This window comes from Coffea arabica, chromosome 8c (genome assembly GCF_036785885.1).
Source record: "Coffea arabica cultivar ET-39 chromosome 8c, Coffea Arabica ET-39 HiFi, whole genome shotgun sequence".
Classification (NCBI taxonomy): Eukaryota; Viridiplantae; Streptophyta; class Magnoliopsida; order Gentianales; family Rubiaceae; genus Coffea; species Coffea arabica.
Window position 1 is genome coordinate 11,753,132 of NC_092325.1, and position 12,868 is coordinate 11,765,999.

General features: G+C 35.1%; 1 long non-coding RNA gene and 1 other non-coding gene across 2 annotated transcripts; one reads left to right on the forward strand and one right to left on the reverse strand.

The window, feature by feature from the left end:
- Positions 1-1,178: 1,178 nt before the first annotated feature.
- Positions 1,179-1,285, reverse strand: LOC113707566 (small nucleolar RNA R71). The gene has a single exon (XR_003452289.1). It is a non-coding gene; the product is annotated as a small nucleolar RNA R71 (small nucleolar RNA).
- Positions 1,286-3,858: 2,573 nt separating this feature from the next.
- On the forward strand, positions 3,859-6,381 carry LOC140013889 (uncharacterized). The gene is made up of 2 exons (XR_011820731.1): positions 3,859-4,141; positions 4,818-6,381. It is a non-coding gene; the product is annotated as an uncharacterized lncRNA (long non-coding RNA).
- The last annotated feature ends 6,487 nt before the right edge of the window (positions 6,382-12,868 follow it).

Sequence of the window (12,868 nt, forward strand, 5' to 3'; positions counted from 1 at the left end):
CACTTAGTGGATTAAACTTGTATTTCATGAAGGAAACAAGAATAGATCTAGTTCTTCACCATGAGAATAGAGAAAACTAGTCTATCCTAAGCCATTTTATCATGAGAATGAGAATTGGTGATATTGGAAATGAATCCTTAGTTAAACAAGAGTTGTAACAAGAGGTAAATCTATTTATTGGTATCTTTTATGCCATAAATGGAATCTATATCCCTAGACTCAAGTATTTAGTGAATTTTCTCGATTATTGCCTTGCAAATATCTAGTTAAGATTAGTTAGATAGTAGCAATATATATTTTATTGTGTAAATCTATTATTAGTTTAAATAATAGAGTAAGTAAGGACCTAGTGCTTGCAAAGTTGCTCCCTGTGGGATTAATCCGATATAAACCCTAAATACTAGCTTGACCTGTATGCTTGAAGTAAAACGGAAATAATTCGGAATTAAAGTTGTACTTATACTAAAATTCCATCAAGTTTTTGGCGCCGTTGCTGGGGAGCGGCAATATTAGGGCTTAACAAGTTTTATTAATTTAGACATTCTCTATATTAGTTAGTTAAACTTTGTTTCTAGTCAAGTTACAATTTTTAGTAGTTTTTGTGAATTAATTGCTGCATAACCTCTTTATTTTTATTTGTAGTGTATGCATCGGTTTTACGGGTGGTAGCACCTTTTGATTCGGAAATTGAAAGGATACTACGAAAATAAAAAAGGCGTACACCACAATAAGAAGAAGAGGTTCGACAACAAATAGAGGGGATCGCAATAGAGCTACCTTTTGAAGAAAAAATGGCAAAAAATGAAGTAAATAGGCGAGCTCTTAGGGATTTTGCTCTACCGGGAACCCAAAGATCCCAAACAAGTATAGCACGCCCGATGGTAAACGCTAATAATTTTGAAATTAAACTAACATTAATCCAAATGATGCAACAACCTCAATTTGGAGGTAATGTCATAGCGGATCCCAATGCACACTTAACCGTATTTTTGGAGACATGTGATACAATCAAAATGAATGAGTTTAGTGAAAATGCTATAAGGCTAAGGTTATTCCCATTTTCATTGAGGGATAAGGCAAAAATTTGGCTACATTCTCATGCACCTAACACTTTCACTAATTGGGATGATTTGTTTAGGCCATTTTTGAATAAATACTTTCCACCGGGTAAAACGGCTAAATTTAGAATGGATATTACTAGTTTTAATCAATTAGAGGGTGAGTCATTATATGAAGCATGGCAAAAGTTTAGAGAGTTGCTTCGAAGATGTCCACGTCATGGACTTCCAGATTGGCTCATTGTATAATGTTTTATCCTTCTCTACTAAAACGACTATTGATGCAGCCGTAGGAGATGCTTTAATGGGTAAATCACTCGAAAAATCTCAAAGTTTGATAGAAGAGATGGCGGCTAACAACTACCAATGGGCTAATGAAACAGGTAATCCAAGACACCAAGCAGGTATGATTGAAATGGATACAATCAACATGCTTAGTGCTCAAATGAGCAATATGATGAAAATATTGAGTAGACAAGGCGGATGTGGTACAAGTTCTTCTTCTAATGTGCATGTTGCTTGTTGTTCTATACGTGGAGGAGAACATGATACTAATGAATGTGTTGATCTTGAGCAGGCTCAATTTGTCAATAATTACAACAGGAATGTTCAAAATAACCCATACTCGAATACCTACAATCTGGGGTGGGGAAATCAAGGGAACCCTCAAAGGCCGACTAATCCGCCGGGATTCCAATCAAGGCAACCACAGGCGAATACTAAACCGGAATGAGAGATTGCAGTGGAGAAATTAGCCAAGGGCACTTCGGAAAGATTCGAGCGAATAGAGGAGATATTGGATCAATTGACCGGAATGTATAGAAATTTGGAGGTTCAAATTGGTCAAATTGCCAATGCAATCAATAACAGAAACCGTGGTGAATTGTCGAGTAAAACCGAAGTGAATCCAAAAGAGCATGCCAATGCAATCACTCTTAGAAGCAGTAAAACGGTTGAAGGACCTGATTTTGGCAATTGAGGTAGTGAAAAAGATAAGGAACAAGCAAATGAAGGAGTGAAAGAAAGCCAAAATGATCATGTTGTTATTGATATTGATATACCTCCTCCTAAGTTGAATCTAATATGATTCCTTTTCCTCACAGGTTGAAGAAAGATGGAAAGGATCGGGAGTTTGAGAAGTTTCTCAAAATTTTTAAACAATTGCACATTAACATTCCTTTCATTGATGCTATTACACAGATTCCCTCTTATGCGCATTTCTTGAAGATATCATGTCCAAGAAGAGAAAATTGTGGATAATGAGATGATAGCATTAATAGAAGAGTGTAGTGCATTGATTAAGAACAAACTCTCCCCTAAATCGAAAGATCCGGAAAGTTTTTCTAGTCCTTGTACTATTGGTCAATTGCATTTTTCTAATGCGTTATGTGATTTACATGCAAGTGTGCCACCTATGCCTCTATCGGTTGCTCGGAGAGTTGAAAGCTACTAATATCACTTTGCAATTGGCGGATCGGTCTATTACACATCAATTGGTATTAGAAAATGTGCTCATAAGGGTAAAACAATCTATTATACCTGTGGATTTTGGTTGTCTTGGATATTGAGGAAGATGTGAGAATGCCAATTATTCTAGGACAACCGTTTTTAGCCACCACACGAACTATAATTGATGTAGAAAAAGGCAAGCTTATATTACGGGTTAATGATGAGGAATTAGAATTTAATTTGGTTAATAAAGAAGGGGGTTTAGAACCTATTGCTCATGTTTCTAATATGCCATGTGACGAAAAGGGTAATCAGAAAATGAATAAAGATGTCAAATCTATAAATCTCCTTGGTACTAACTTCAATGGTGTAGGAGCAAGGGAGGAGGACAAGGATGGAAGTTGGCTTAATAAATTTGTCATTCCAAGAAGGAATAGGTAAAAAGTTAAGTCGACTCGAAAAAGGCAAGCAAATTCCACTCCAAGGTGAAGTCAAGCCTATATACGACAAGTCTAATACTCCTCCTTGGCATGTGAGGAAGTTGGACTATGGAGATCAATGCATAGCTTATCACACGGTGGATTGGCTCAAGAGTTTCGACTCGTGGGGAGAAAATCGCCCCCTAATGTTCTAAAAAGATCCAAACCTTTTTTATTTGAGCCAACGACTATAAACAAAAATGCTAGTTGGGAGGCAACCTAATATTTCAGTTATATATGTTAATTTGGTATTATTCTGCATTTAATACATGTGATTAAGTTAGTTTATTGCTTTTGTGTTATAGATTCGGCAAACGAAAGCAAAGATGATCATTTAAGGTGAAAAAGACGAAGTTTGATCAAGGAACTCAACCCTCGATTTGCATTAAAGATGTTTGCAATCCGTTAAAATGGGGGGTAAAATGCATATTTCGATCATTATACATGTGCATGTGATGATAAATTTGGCAAAAGAATGATCTAGAATGCATTTTAAGTAATTGGGGTATCATGTGTAATTTTCAAATGTTGGCATTTCTGCAAAAATTTGCAGAAGAAAATGCGGATTGCAGAAATACGCAGCTACAAGTCGTGTATTACCCTAATCGTGTTTCCATCTTTGCAAAGACAAGGCCGAAAATGCGACTTGAGAAGGTGCGTCTTCAGACCGGCAACATTGATGCAGAATACGCGACTAGAAAACGCGACTTTAAGTTGCATATTCTTGAAGTCGCGTATTCATTCCTGCGAAATTTGCCTAGAAAACGCGACTTAATCAAAAGGCGACTTGAAGGCGCATTTTGTGAAGTCGCGTATTCATTTTTGTACAAAAGCTGAAAACGCGACATTCATGCTCAGTTTCTTTCTTCATCTTCTTCTTCCAGCCGCGTTTTCTTTTCTCCTCTCATACACAATTCACAAAATTCCATTTTTACTCCATATCTTTGCTAAAATTCACCAACCCAACACCTTTGGAGCATCATATAACATTTCTAACCGATCAAAATCCAACAAAAACACCTAAAATTTGATTTTTAAGGAATTAAAGGCTAGGGTTCCTAGTTATTAATTTCTTCAATTGGAGGTCAATTGGAAGGTGTTTCATAGGGCTTTTAACATATTTACTATCACCAAATATCCTTTTACATGATTGAGGTAAGTTTTCTTCATTAAATCTTCATATTTTAGATGTTGATATTTTTCAATTTCCTGAGCTTTCTGACATCTTTTAATTTCAAATTTTTGATAATATATATATTGATGTTTTTGGCCTCATTTATGCTTATTATGGTTGTTTAAACATGTTTTCATGTTCAAATGTAGCAAATTGATGGATTATTAGTTCTTTAAAATTATAATTTACTATATTTGGCTAAATTGAAAAATTAGCTTAGAATGTTGTTGAGCCTTTTGTGATAGATGATTATGGTTAAAAATGGTTAGTTGATGATGTTTTAGCATGTGCATTATATATAGTGCGAAATTTGGATGAATTTTGTGAGTTATTAGGATAATTTTTGCTTAACCATGTTTATAGCTAATTGTGCATTATTTTTGCTACTTATCGTGTGCTATAATTATGATTAGTGCTAATATCATTGATTGAGATATATTTGTTGCCTATTTTGATACATTGGTGATTTTCGCAATTTTTGACGTTTTTAATATGTCATTTGTCGTATGTTATAATAGCGATTATTTGAATATGCTTATTTGATTTTTTATGACATAGAGATATGTCTTTGTGGTTATTTGCATCAAAGGGGATTCATTAATGTCCAAGATATGAAATGCTTTTAGTACATGTGGATAATTGCAACTCTTTTCTTAGGTGCTATGGCAAGAGGAAAACAAGTTGTATATCCTGTAGTAGCGATGAAATGGAGATGAGTGAGGATGTTGGAGAAAGTCAAGAATAGATCCCCTTCACCTCAACCGGTGCAGAGAAGACACGGTGAGGGCACTTCTCGTAGTGCCGAAACTACCATCTTTGATAGTGCCAAGTTCACTAATCTTAGGAATCAAGAGTGGCATGAGACGCAAGCTAATTTGGAGTTTCTCTTCGAGATGCATGTGAGTTCAGAAGTTAAAATGATTTATCGCATCTCGGAGGTGTTTAATCAACTTGGTTGGGTGCCGATTCTCACCTTGCCGACTCACTTTCACCCTGACTTGGTACGAGAGTTCTACGCCAACATTGAGTATTAAGCATGCTACAATGGTGAGATGGTGGAGTCAAAAGTGCATGGGAGACATATTGTCTTGTCATGGGAGCGCTTAGCCACCATTTTGGATTGTAACAATCAAGGTTGAGCGGTTGACCTAAAGAAGGGTTTTATTGCACCAAATAGACGGTGGGATCCATCACATGCCATGACTAGATTTGGTCTTAACTACCAACATTTTAGGTCCTCAAGGAAGGAGACAATGTTGGCGAGTGTCTTCGAACCTTGCCATCATCTCATTATCTACATGATGGCACACAATGTCATACCCAAGAAGACGGGGCATACGGAGGTCCGCAAAAGTGACATCTACTTTCTTGATTACATGTTTCATAATTGGGAATCCTCCTACACTCGAATTCCGTTGCCGAACATCATCATTAGCCACATAAGGTCTATGGCGAGGCTACAGACTACTTCATTCAAATTGGCTTTTCCTCGTTTGCTTGCTTTGGTGTTCAAGCGGTTCGACGTTAACTTGGAAGGTGCAACTCACGAATTTATAATGCCTAGAACCGAGTTATCAGTTTCTTCCCTTCGTCGTCTAGGTATTGGCACGGAGAATATTTCTCAACCTGCGTGAGAAGGTGACACAAGGCACGTCATGGCCAAGAGGAAGCCAGACCTTCCACTGCTGCACCTCCTCCTCCACCGTCACAATCCTATTGGCAGCGGCTCTTTGGTTGCTTGGACAACATCGAGCATCAATTAGCCAAAATGGATACTCGCCTACACCACATTGAAGATCATCTAGGCATGCGACCACCTCCCACGGATGATGAAAAAGACGACGACTAGGGCTCCGACGCACTTAGAATGATCTTTATCCTTGTTTTCCGTTTTGCTTAGTGTTCGTTGTGTATTTTGTTTTTAACTTTTCTTTAAGGGCTGTTTACCTTGCACTTATACTTTTGAATATTGGAACTTGCAGCAGTTAATAGTAGATAAGTGGATCATAGATGGTTGATCAGTCAATGGCTCATGATTCAAGGTTCAACTGGACCGCAGCCATCTCAACTGGGGAGTAACTTGTTCTTACTATTATTTCTTTTCTTTCCTTTACACGTTGAAGACAATGTGTATGTTAAGTGTGGGGGGAGAATTGTCTGTCGGATGTTACTATGTTTTTAAATGTTTGGACATGTTATTGAAAATATTTCTTGTGCTTAAGTGTTGTCTATGCAGGGAGTTTTGTCCATTTATAAGAGGAAACTCTGCCAAAATTTTTTCAAAATTGTCCAAAATTGCAAAATGCCCCAAAAGGTTTCAAATTTTTTCAATTTTATCCAAGGGGTAACAAGTTTCATACCATTAGTAATTCAAATTCCTTCTACTTTTGAGATAAATATATGTGAATTGGAAACTTCTTTTCTCATTTAACTTGGAAATGACTATTATGTGATTATAATTGGTATATTTATAGGAAAGTATATCATGTAAAGTGGCGGAGATAATTATACCTACATTTTACATATTTGATGAAATTTCTTTTTTTACTTGATTTTACATAGTTAAGTGATAAATATGGTCAATAATTGCAATACTCTTCTTATGATTATTCTTTTGAGGGAATGTTTATTATCTTACTTTGAAAAAAAGAAGAAGAACAAAAAAAAAACAAAAAAATAAAAGAAAGGAAAGAAAAAAAAGTGAATAAGAGTTATCTACTCCAATGGTTCTTGTACTTAGTAACCAAGAGTTTTCATTAAGAGTATGCAAAGCAATTTAAATATGTGAAGTGTTGAGTAACCGGTTATCTTTATCTAAAAATGTCAATTTTTGTGTCAAAAGACACTTTCACAATATGAGTAATATTTAGCTATATGTGATATGAATAAATCCATCTTTGAGTTGAATAAAAAGATGATCATGGATTTAGGAAGTAATTTATTGACCATATGAGTTACTTGCTTGTGAAATTGGGTAAGGATGAGAAATTGACTTGAACTTGTTAGAATGGTGGTATAATTGGCCCTTCTTCACTTGATATTATGAGTACTTGAGGATTAATGGATAATTGCGTAATGGTTATTTACTTTGTTTTTTAGAAAATGAAGTTGAATGGTGCACATATGTTTATTTTCAAAATTTTGGATCATTGTCGGTTGTATCCTAATTGCTTGAGGACAAGCAATGGTTCAAGCGTGGGGGTATTTGACAAGAGTACATTTTATGCATTTTTAAGTGTATTTTATTAGTTAGTTTTGGTGTGTTTTAACTACTTTTATAACTAATTAACTAGGGTTTTGGTACAAATATATATTTTGTGGTTTAAGTGGCAAAAATTGCATTTCATGGATTTTAAAGGTAAAAATTTCATGTTTTTGTAAGTTTAATGATTCAATCATTAAATATATGGAGTGATTGGAAAAGATAATTGGATGATTGATAATGATTTGAAGTGGTTTAAAGAAGACATGAAATGCAAAACATTCAAGTGAAGAAATACAAGTGAAGACAGTTTTGACACATTGTTCTTATACTATTTTGAAGCTAAGAGATAGATCTACAGTTGGTATGAAGACATTGAGATCCAGTTCAGTTGTTTTCATTGTCAAAAAGTTGAAATACAGAAGTATATGTGCATGGAAGAGTGCTGGAACTAAGCTCTGACCAGGTGATGGTATTTTGGTCATATCTCAGTCCACAGCGCTCCAAATTGGATGATTCTTGAAGCATTGGAAAACTAACTCAAATGGCTATGTTTATAGAAGAGGTAGTTCAGCCTTTATCTATGAGAAATAGCAGTTGAAGTGATGCCAAATGCACAGAATTGAATACGCGACTTGGCAATACGTGGGTTGTAGTCGCGTATTCTCTAGTCGTGTATTGTAGCCTAATTTCTGCAAATTGCTCAGCCATTTGCTCTGCTTTCACACTACTTTCCAGCTTAACTTCAGACAAGAATTTCAGCTGCACATGTTCGAAGAACCTTTTGGAAGAAAAAAAGGGATTTTATGTCTTGTCCAAAAACCACCTTTTGACTCTCATAACACTAGAGAGGTTAGAATCATTCAAGAAGGAGGGAAGGGAGAGAAGAGTGAGTTCTTATTAGTTTTTAGCATTAGAACTTAGTGGTTAGTCTTGTTTTGTTCTCTCTAAGCTAGAACATTTTGTGAGAACAATTGGAGACTTCATTGTACAATCCATTTTGTTGAAGAAATAGAAGGTCATTGGGAGGTTCTTAATTAATATTGGCTAAACTTTCTTTATCTAACTTTACTTGTGATTTAATATGTGTTCTTGCAATGAACCCATGCTCTTTTTTGTTATAACTTATATGAGTAGCTAAATTTCTAGATCTAGAGAGTAGATGAAACTTATGGCTATTTGATATGAAGTGGATATGATTTACACTTGTTGCACCTAGTATTAATTAGTTTATTTATGCATGCTTATCACTTGTTATTGCTTGATCACCAATAGCAAGTTTTGAGTTGTTATTATTCAATGAAAATTGGTAATAATGATGGAACAACATAAATAAAGCTTGAGTAGTAGACTCATGAATATAGAGGTACACTTAGGTGGATTAAACTTGCATTTCATGAAAGAAACAAGAGTAGATGTAGTTCTTCACCATGAGTATAGGGAAAACAAGTCTATTCTAGGCTACTTTATCATGAGAATGAGAATTGATAATATTGGAAATAAATCCTTAGTTAAACAAGAGTTGTAACAAGAGATAAATCTATTTATTAGTATCTTTCATGCCATAAATGGAATCTATATCCCTAAACTCAAGTATTTAGTGAATTTTCTCCATTGTTGCCTTGCAAATATCTAGTTAAGATTAGTTAGATGGTAGTAATTACATATTCTCTTGCTTAAACCTACCATTAGTCTAAATAATAGAGTAAGTAAGAACCTAGTGCTTGCAAAGTTGTTCCCTGTGGGATCGACCCGATATAAACCCTAACTACTAGTTTGACCTGTATGCTTGCAGTAAAACGGGTGTTATTCGGAATTAAACTTGTACTTATACTAAAATCCCATCAATCGCAGAACACTAGAAGAAAGGGGAATGTTGATTGCTGTTTAACTAGGGAAATGACACTGAATTACAAAACGGAGCTAAGTGCTACGTTTGGAAATAGACGGGAGCCATCTTTAGAGTCCGTATCAGTACCATATCTTTTGATATTAATTGATTTGTTATTCCTCTTACATTTACGTGTTTTAGAATGTTAATCTTTATGAAACATGATTTATTGTTGAAATGTGAATTCTGTGATTCATTGAGTTTACTTGGAACCTCACTAGACATTAGTTCAACCCCTTTAGTTGTTTTCATTATAGGAGTGGAAGACGGGCTGAGAAGAGGCCGGTAGTATAAGTTGGAGACTTGAATGTGTGCTTAGGTGAATTTGTATTTAACATTAAAACTTTGCAGACTTTCTTTTGAGGGATGTACATATTAAATAGTTTGACACAATTTTATTTTTGATGGAGTACGTACTTGAGAGTGAATGGTTTATTAATAGTTTAGTCTATATAAATGTTATCTCTGAAGTTAATGTGAGTGAGTGAGTCATGGCAAAAGCTAGACAGACGGTTTGCTAAACCTTAGGATTCGCCCTAGGGTGAGGTGGGATCGTCACAGTAAAAGATATGAAAATTTTAAAATCTCACTAGTTTATTGCCCTTGCCCTTGGGCTTATCGCAAGGTGTATTGGGCGGGCAGCAATATCTGGGGTGCTGCTGCCTCAAGTGATCATGTAGAATTCGTTCGTCATAAGCAATCTAGGCGCTTTCGGAACAGTAGCCGAAGGGCTTATCATCTTCAGCAACATCATTGAGGAACAGGTCATCTTCGCCAGTCGATTCTGTAGTTGCATCACTATCATTATCCTTTCCAGAATGAAAATCTGGCATGAAATCTCCTGGCTGAACCAATCTTGAAGTGGATCCGATCTGGTTCATAGTAGGCATGACCATAGGCTGACCGAGACTAAAATAATTCGAGAGGCCTAAAGCAGGAGATCCTCCTCTGTCTTGCCAGATTTCACTTGATTGATCTCTAATTTATTTCTTTTTGAATTCGATTAGGACTATCTGCCGTGCATGCCAGTAAACTTCTTGATAGAATTATAAAAATGTGCATTATCAAAATTAATGCAAGTCCAATATATTTCACTGCACATTTCTTGCTATAATTATTCACTCCCAACTTCGTGTGCTTAGATCTCTTCCATATGAACTAAATTTTTTTCTTTGTAAGTATGCATCAGTTAAAACAAATGGTGCACAAATGACAATTAATTAACGTCCTCACTTTTCAAGTGAATCTAAGCAATGGATGCAATTAATCAAGTTTTGGACCAGTTAAATCTTGAAGATTTTGAAGATAGGATCTGTGATCTCTCCAAAAGTGTTCCCACTCATATTTTGTTTTACCTTTCAACTAAGGATACAATGTGTATGAGTGCTCTATCCAAGATATGGGAGATGTAATGGACATGTATTCTTGATTTGGACTTTGACGATGCTTTGCTTTATTCTCACTGTGTAATAAATAAGGAAAATTTTGCTTCTTTTGTCAAAAAGGTACTCTACAACTACGAGATGTCGCATGTTCCAAGTTCTATAATGCATGCCAAGTTACCAGATTGATTTTGACAGCACTAAGGCAAGGTGTCAAGAATTTTTTCTAAATTATCAAAGTGGTGACTTCTTGTTCCCAAGCTGTTTTCTTGGTTGGGAGTCATCAGAGGAAGTGAAAGCTTCAATTCCTTTGATCATTGAAGTTTATCCTTTTACTTCATTCAAAATCTTCCAAATCTTATGCCTCGCAAGGATGAAGTTTGAGAACATGAATTATCCTCACTTGATTGAATTTTTCTTCGACTTCCTAGCCCTACATTTTGCATCCACTGCTGCACCAAGATGGGTGTATAAGTCATTAAGATTGAAGTTCCTTGTCTTTCGATCTTTCAAGGATCTTGGTGCAGGTATGCAAAAGGAGATGAAAGCTACGAAATCCAGATTTTGGGAAGAGCCCGCAATCTCACACATACCAAATGGGCTGCGTGATGATTTCCTAGAAAATTTCATTCTACCAAGTCCTTCATCAGTTTTCAATGCTGTACTAGACCATTTTGGCCAATTGGATAATTTCTGGGTAGCGGCAATTAGAGCTGTTAAACTTTTGAAGCTAGTATCCAATGTTACCCATCTAGTATCCAATGTTACCCATCTTGAACTTTCTTTACATAACTGAGAAAATTTGTTTTCTTTACATGGGTCAATGCTTTAGATTTTTTTAAGTAACATGGTATCTCAACATTAATGTTTCAATTAATTGTAGGCACGCTTGGGATGTTTTACGTAACTCTTTTACACTAGCAACACTAATAACAAGTTAACAAAAACAAAAGTTGTTCAAATATGGCTCTGCCAAGTCATTTTTTGGGTCTTTCGGCATGACAGGCCGAGCAAATTTTTTTTAATAAGCAACGTAGGCACAACAGCCCCATGATAATATCTTTTTTTTTTTTTAATGAATAGGCTTAGAAAATTATTTTTTTAATAAGCAATGGACTGTCGTGCATGATATATATATACAGGCACGACGGCCCATAAAATTATTTTTAGGCAAAAAAAAGGGCCATCTTCTAAAGAGTTTATGGTTTAGGTTTAAGGTTTATTAAGTTTCTTTATAATAGGTTTAGGGTTTATTAAGTTTAATATAAATTTTTTTTGTCATTTTTTAAACTTTCAATTTTGTTTAAAAAATTTAATTTTATCATTAGTTAATGTAATGTCCCATTACTCCCGTAAACATTGTCACTACTAAATTCACATTAACTGTAATTAAAAAAATTATTAATAATTTTCAAATCTTTTATGAAGAATTTATATAAAATTTAATTGTGTAAAAAAATTAATATATTCATAAAAATTAAGGGTTGTTTCTAAACTGCACACAGATTATATGTGCTCTTATCACTCATAGTTATTGGTATAATATACTTATGTTAAAGAACTAAACCAATTAAAGCATTCATATATTTATTTATACCTCTTTTTCTTAAATTAATGGACTAATTTATTCAACTTTAATAAGTCATCAAATGACTTATACTTTTGTATTTTGAAATATTTGCTATTATTCTACTTTAGAGGGATTATATTAAATAAAAAGTTTAATAATAAGTTAAATGTCAAGTAATCAAAGAGTATATTTAATGGATGAGGTTTAAAACATTGCAATAGATACAAAATTTCAAAATCTCGCTAGTTTCTTGCCCTTGACCGTGGGCTTATCGCAAGGTGTAGTGGGCGGCCAGCAATATCTGGGGCGCTGCTTCCCCTAGCCATTATTTATAGCTCGTTCGTCCATAAGCAATCTAGGCGTTTTCGGAACAGCAACTGAGGGCTTATCATCTTCAGCAGGATCAACGGGGAATAGGTCATCTTCGCCAGTTGATTCTGTAGTTGCGTCACGATCATCATCCTTTCTGAAATGAAGGCCATGAAAACATCCTGGCTGAACCTGTCTTGTAAGTGGATTTGATCTGGTTTATAGTAGGCATGACCATAGGCTGACCAAGACTAAAATAATTCGAGAGGTCTAAAATAGGTGATCCACCTCCGTTTTGCAAAACTTTACTTGATTGATCTCCAATTTATTATTTCTGAATTTAATTAGGACTAT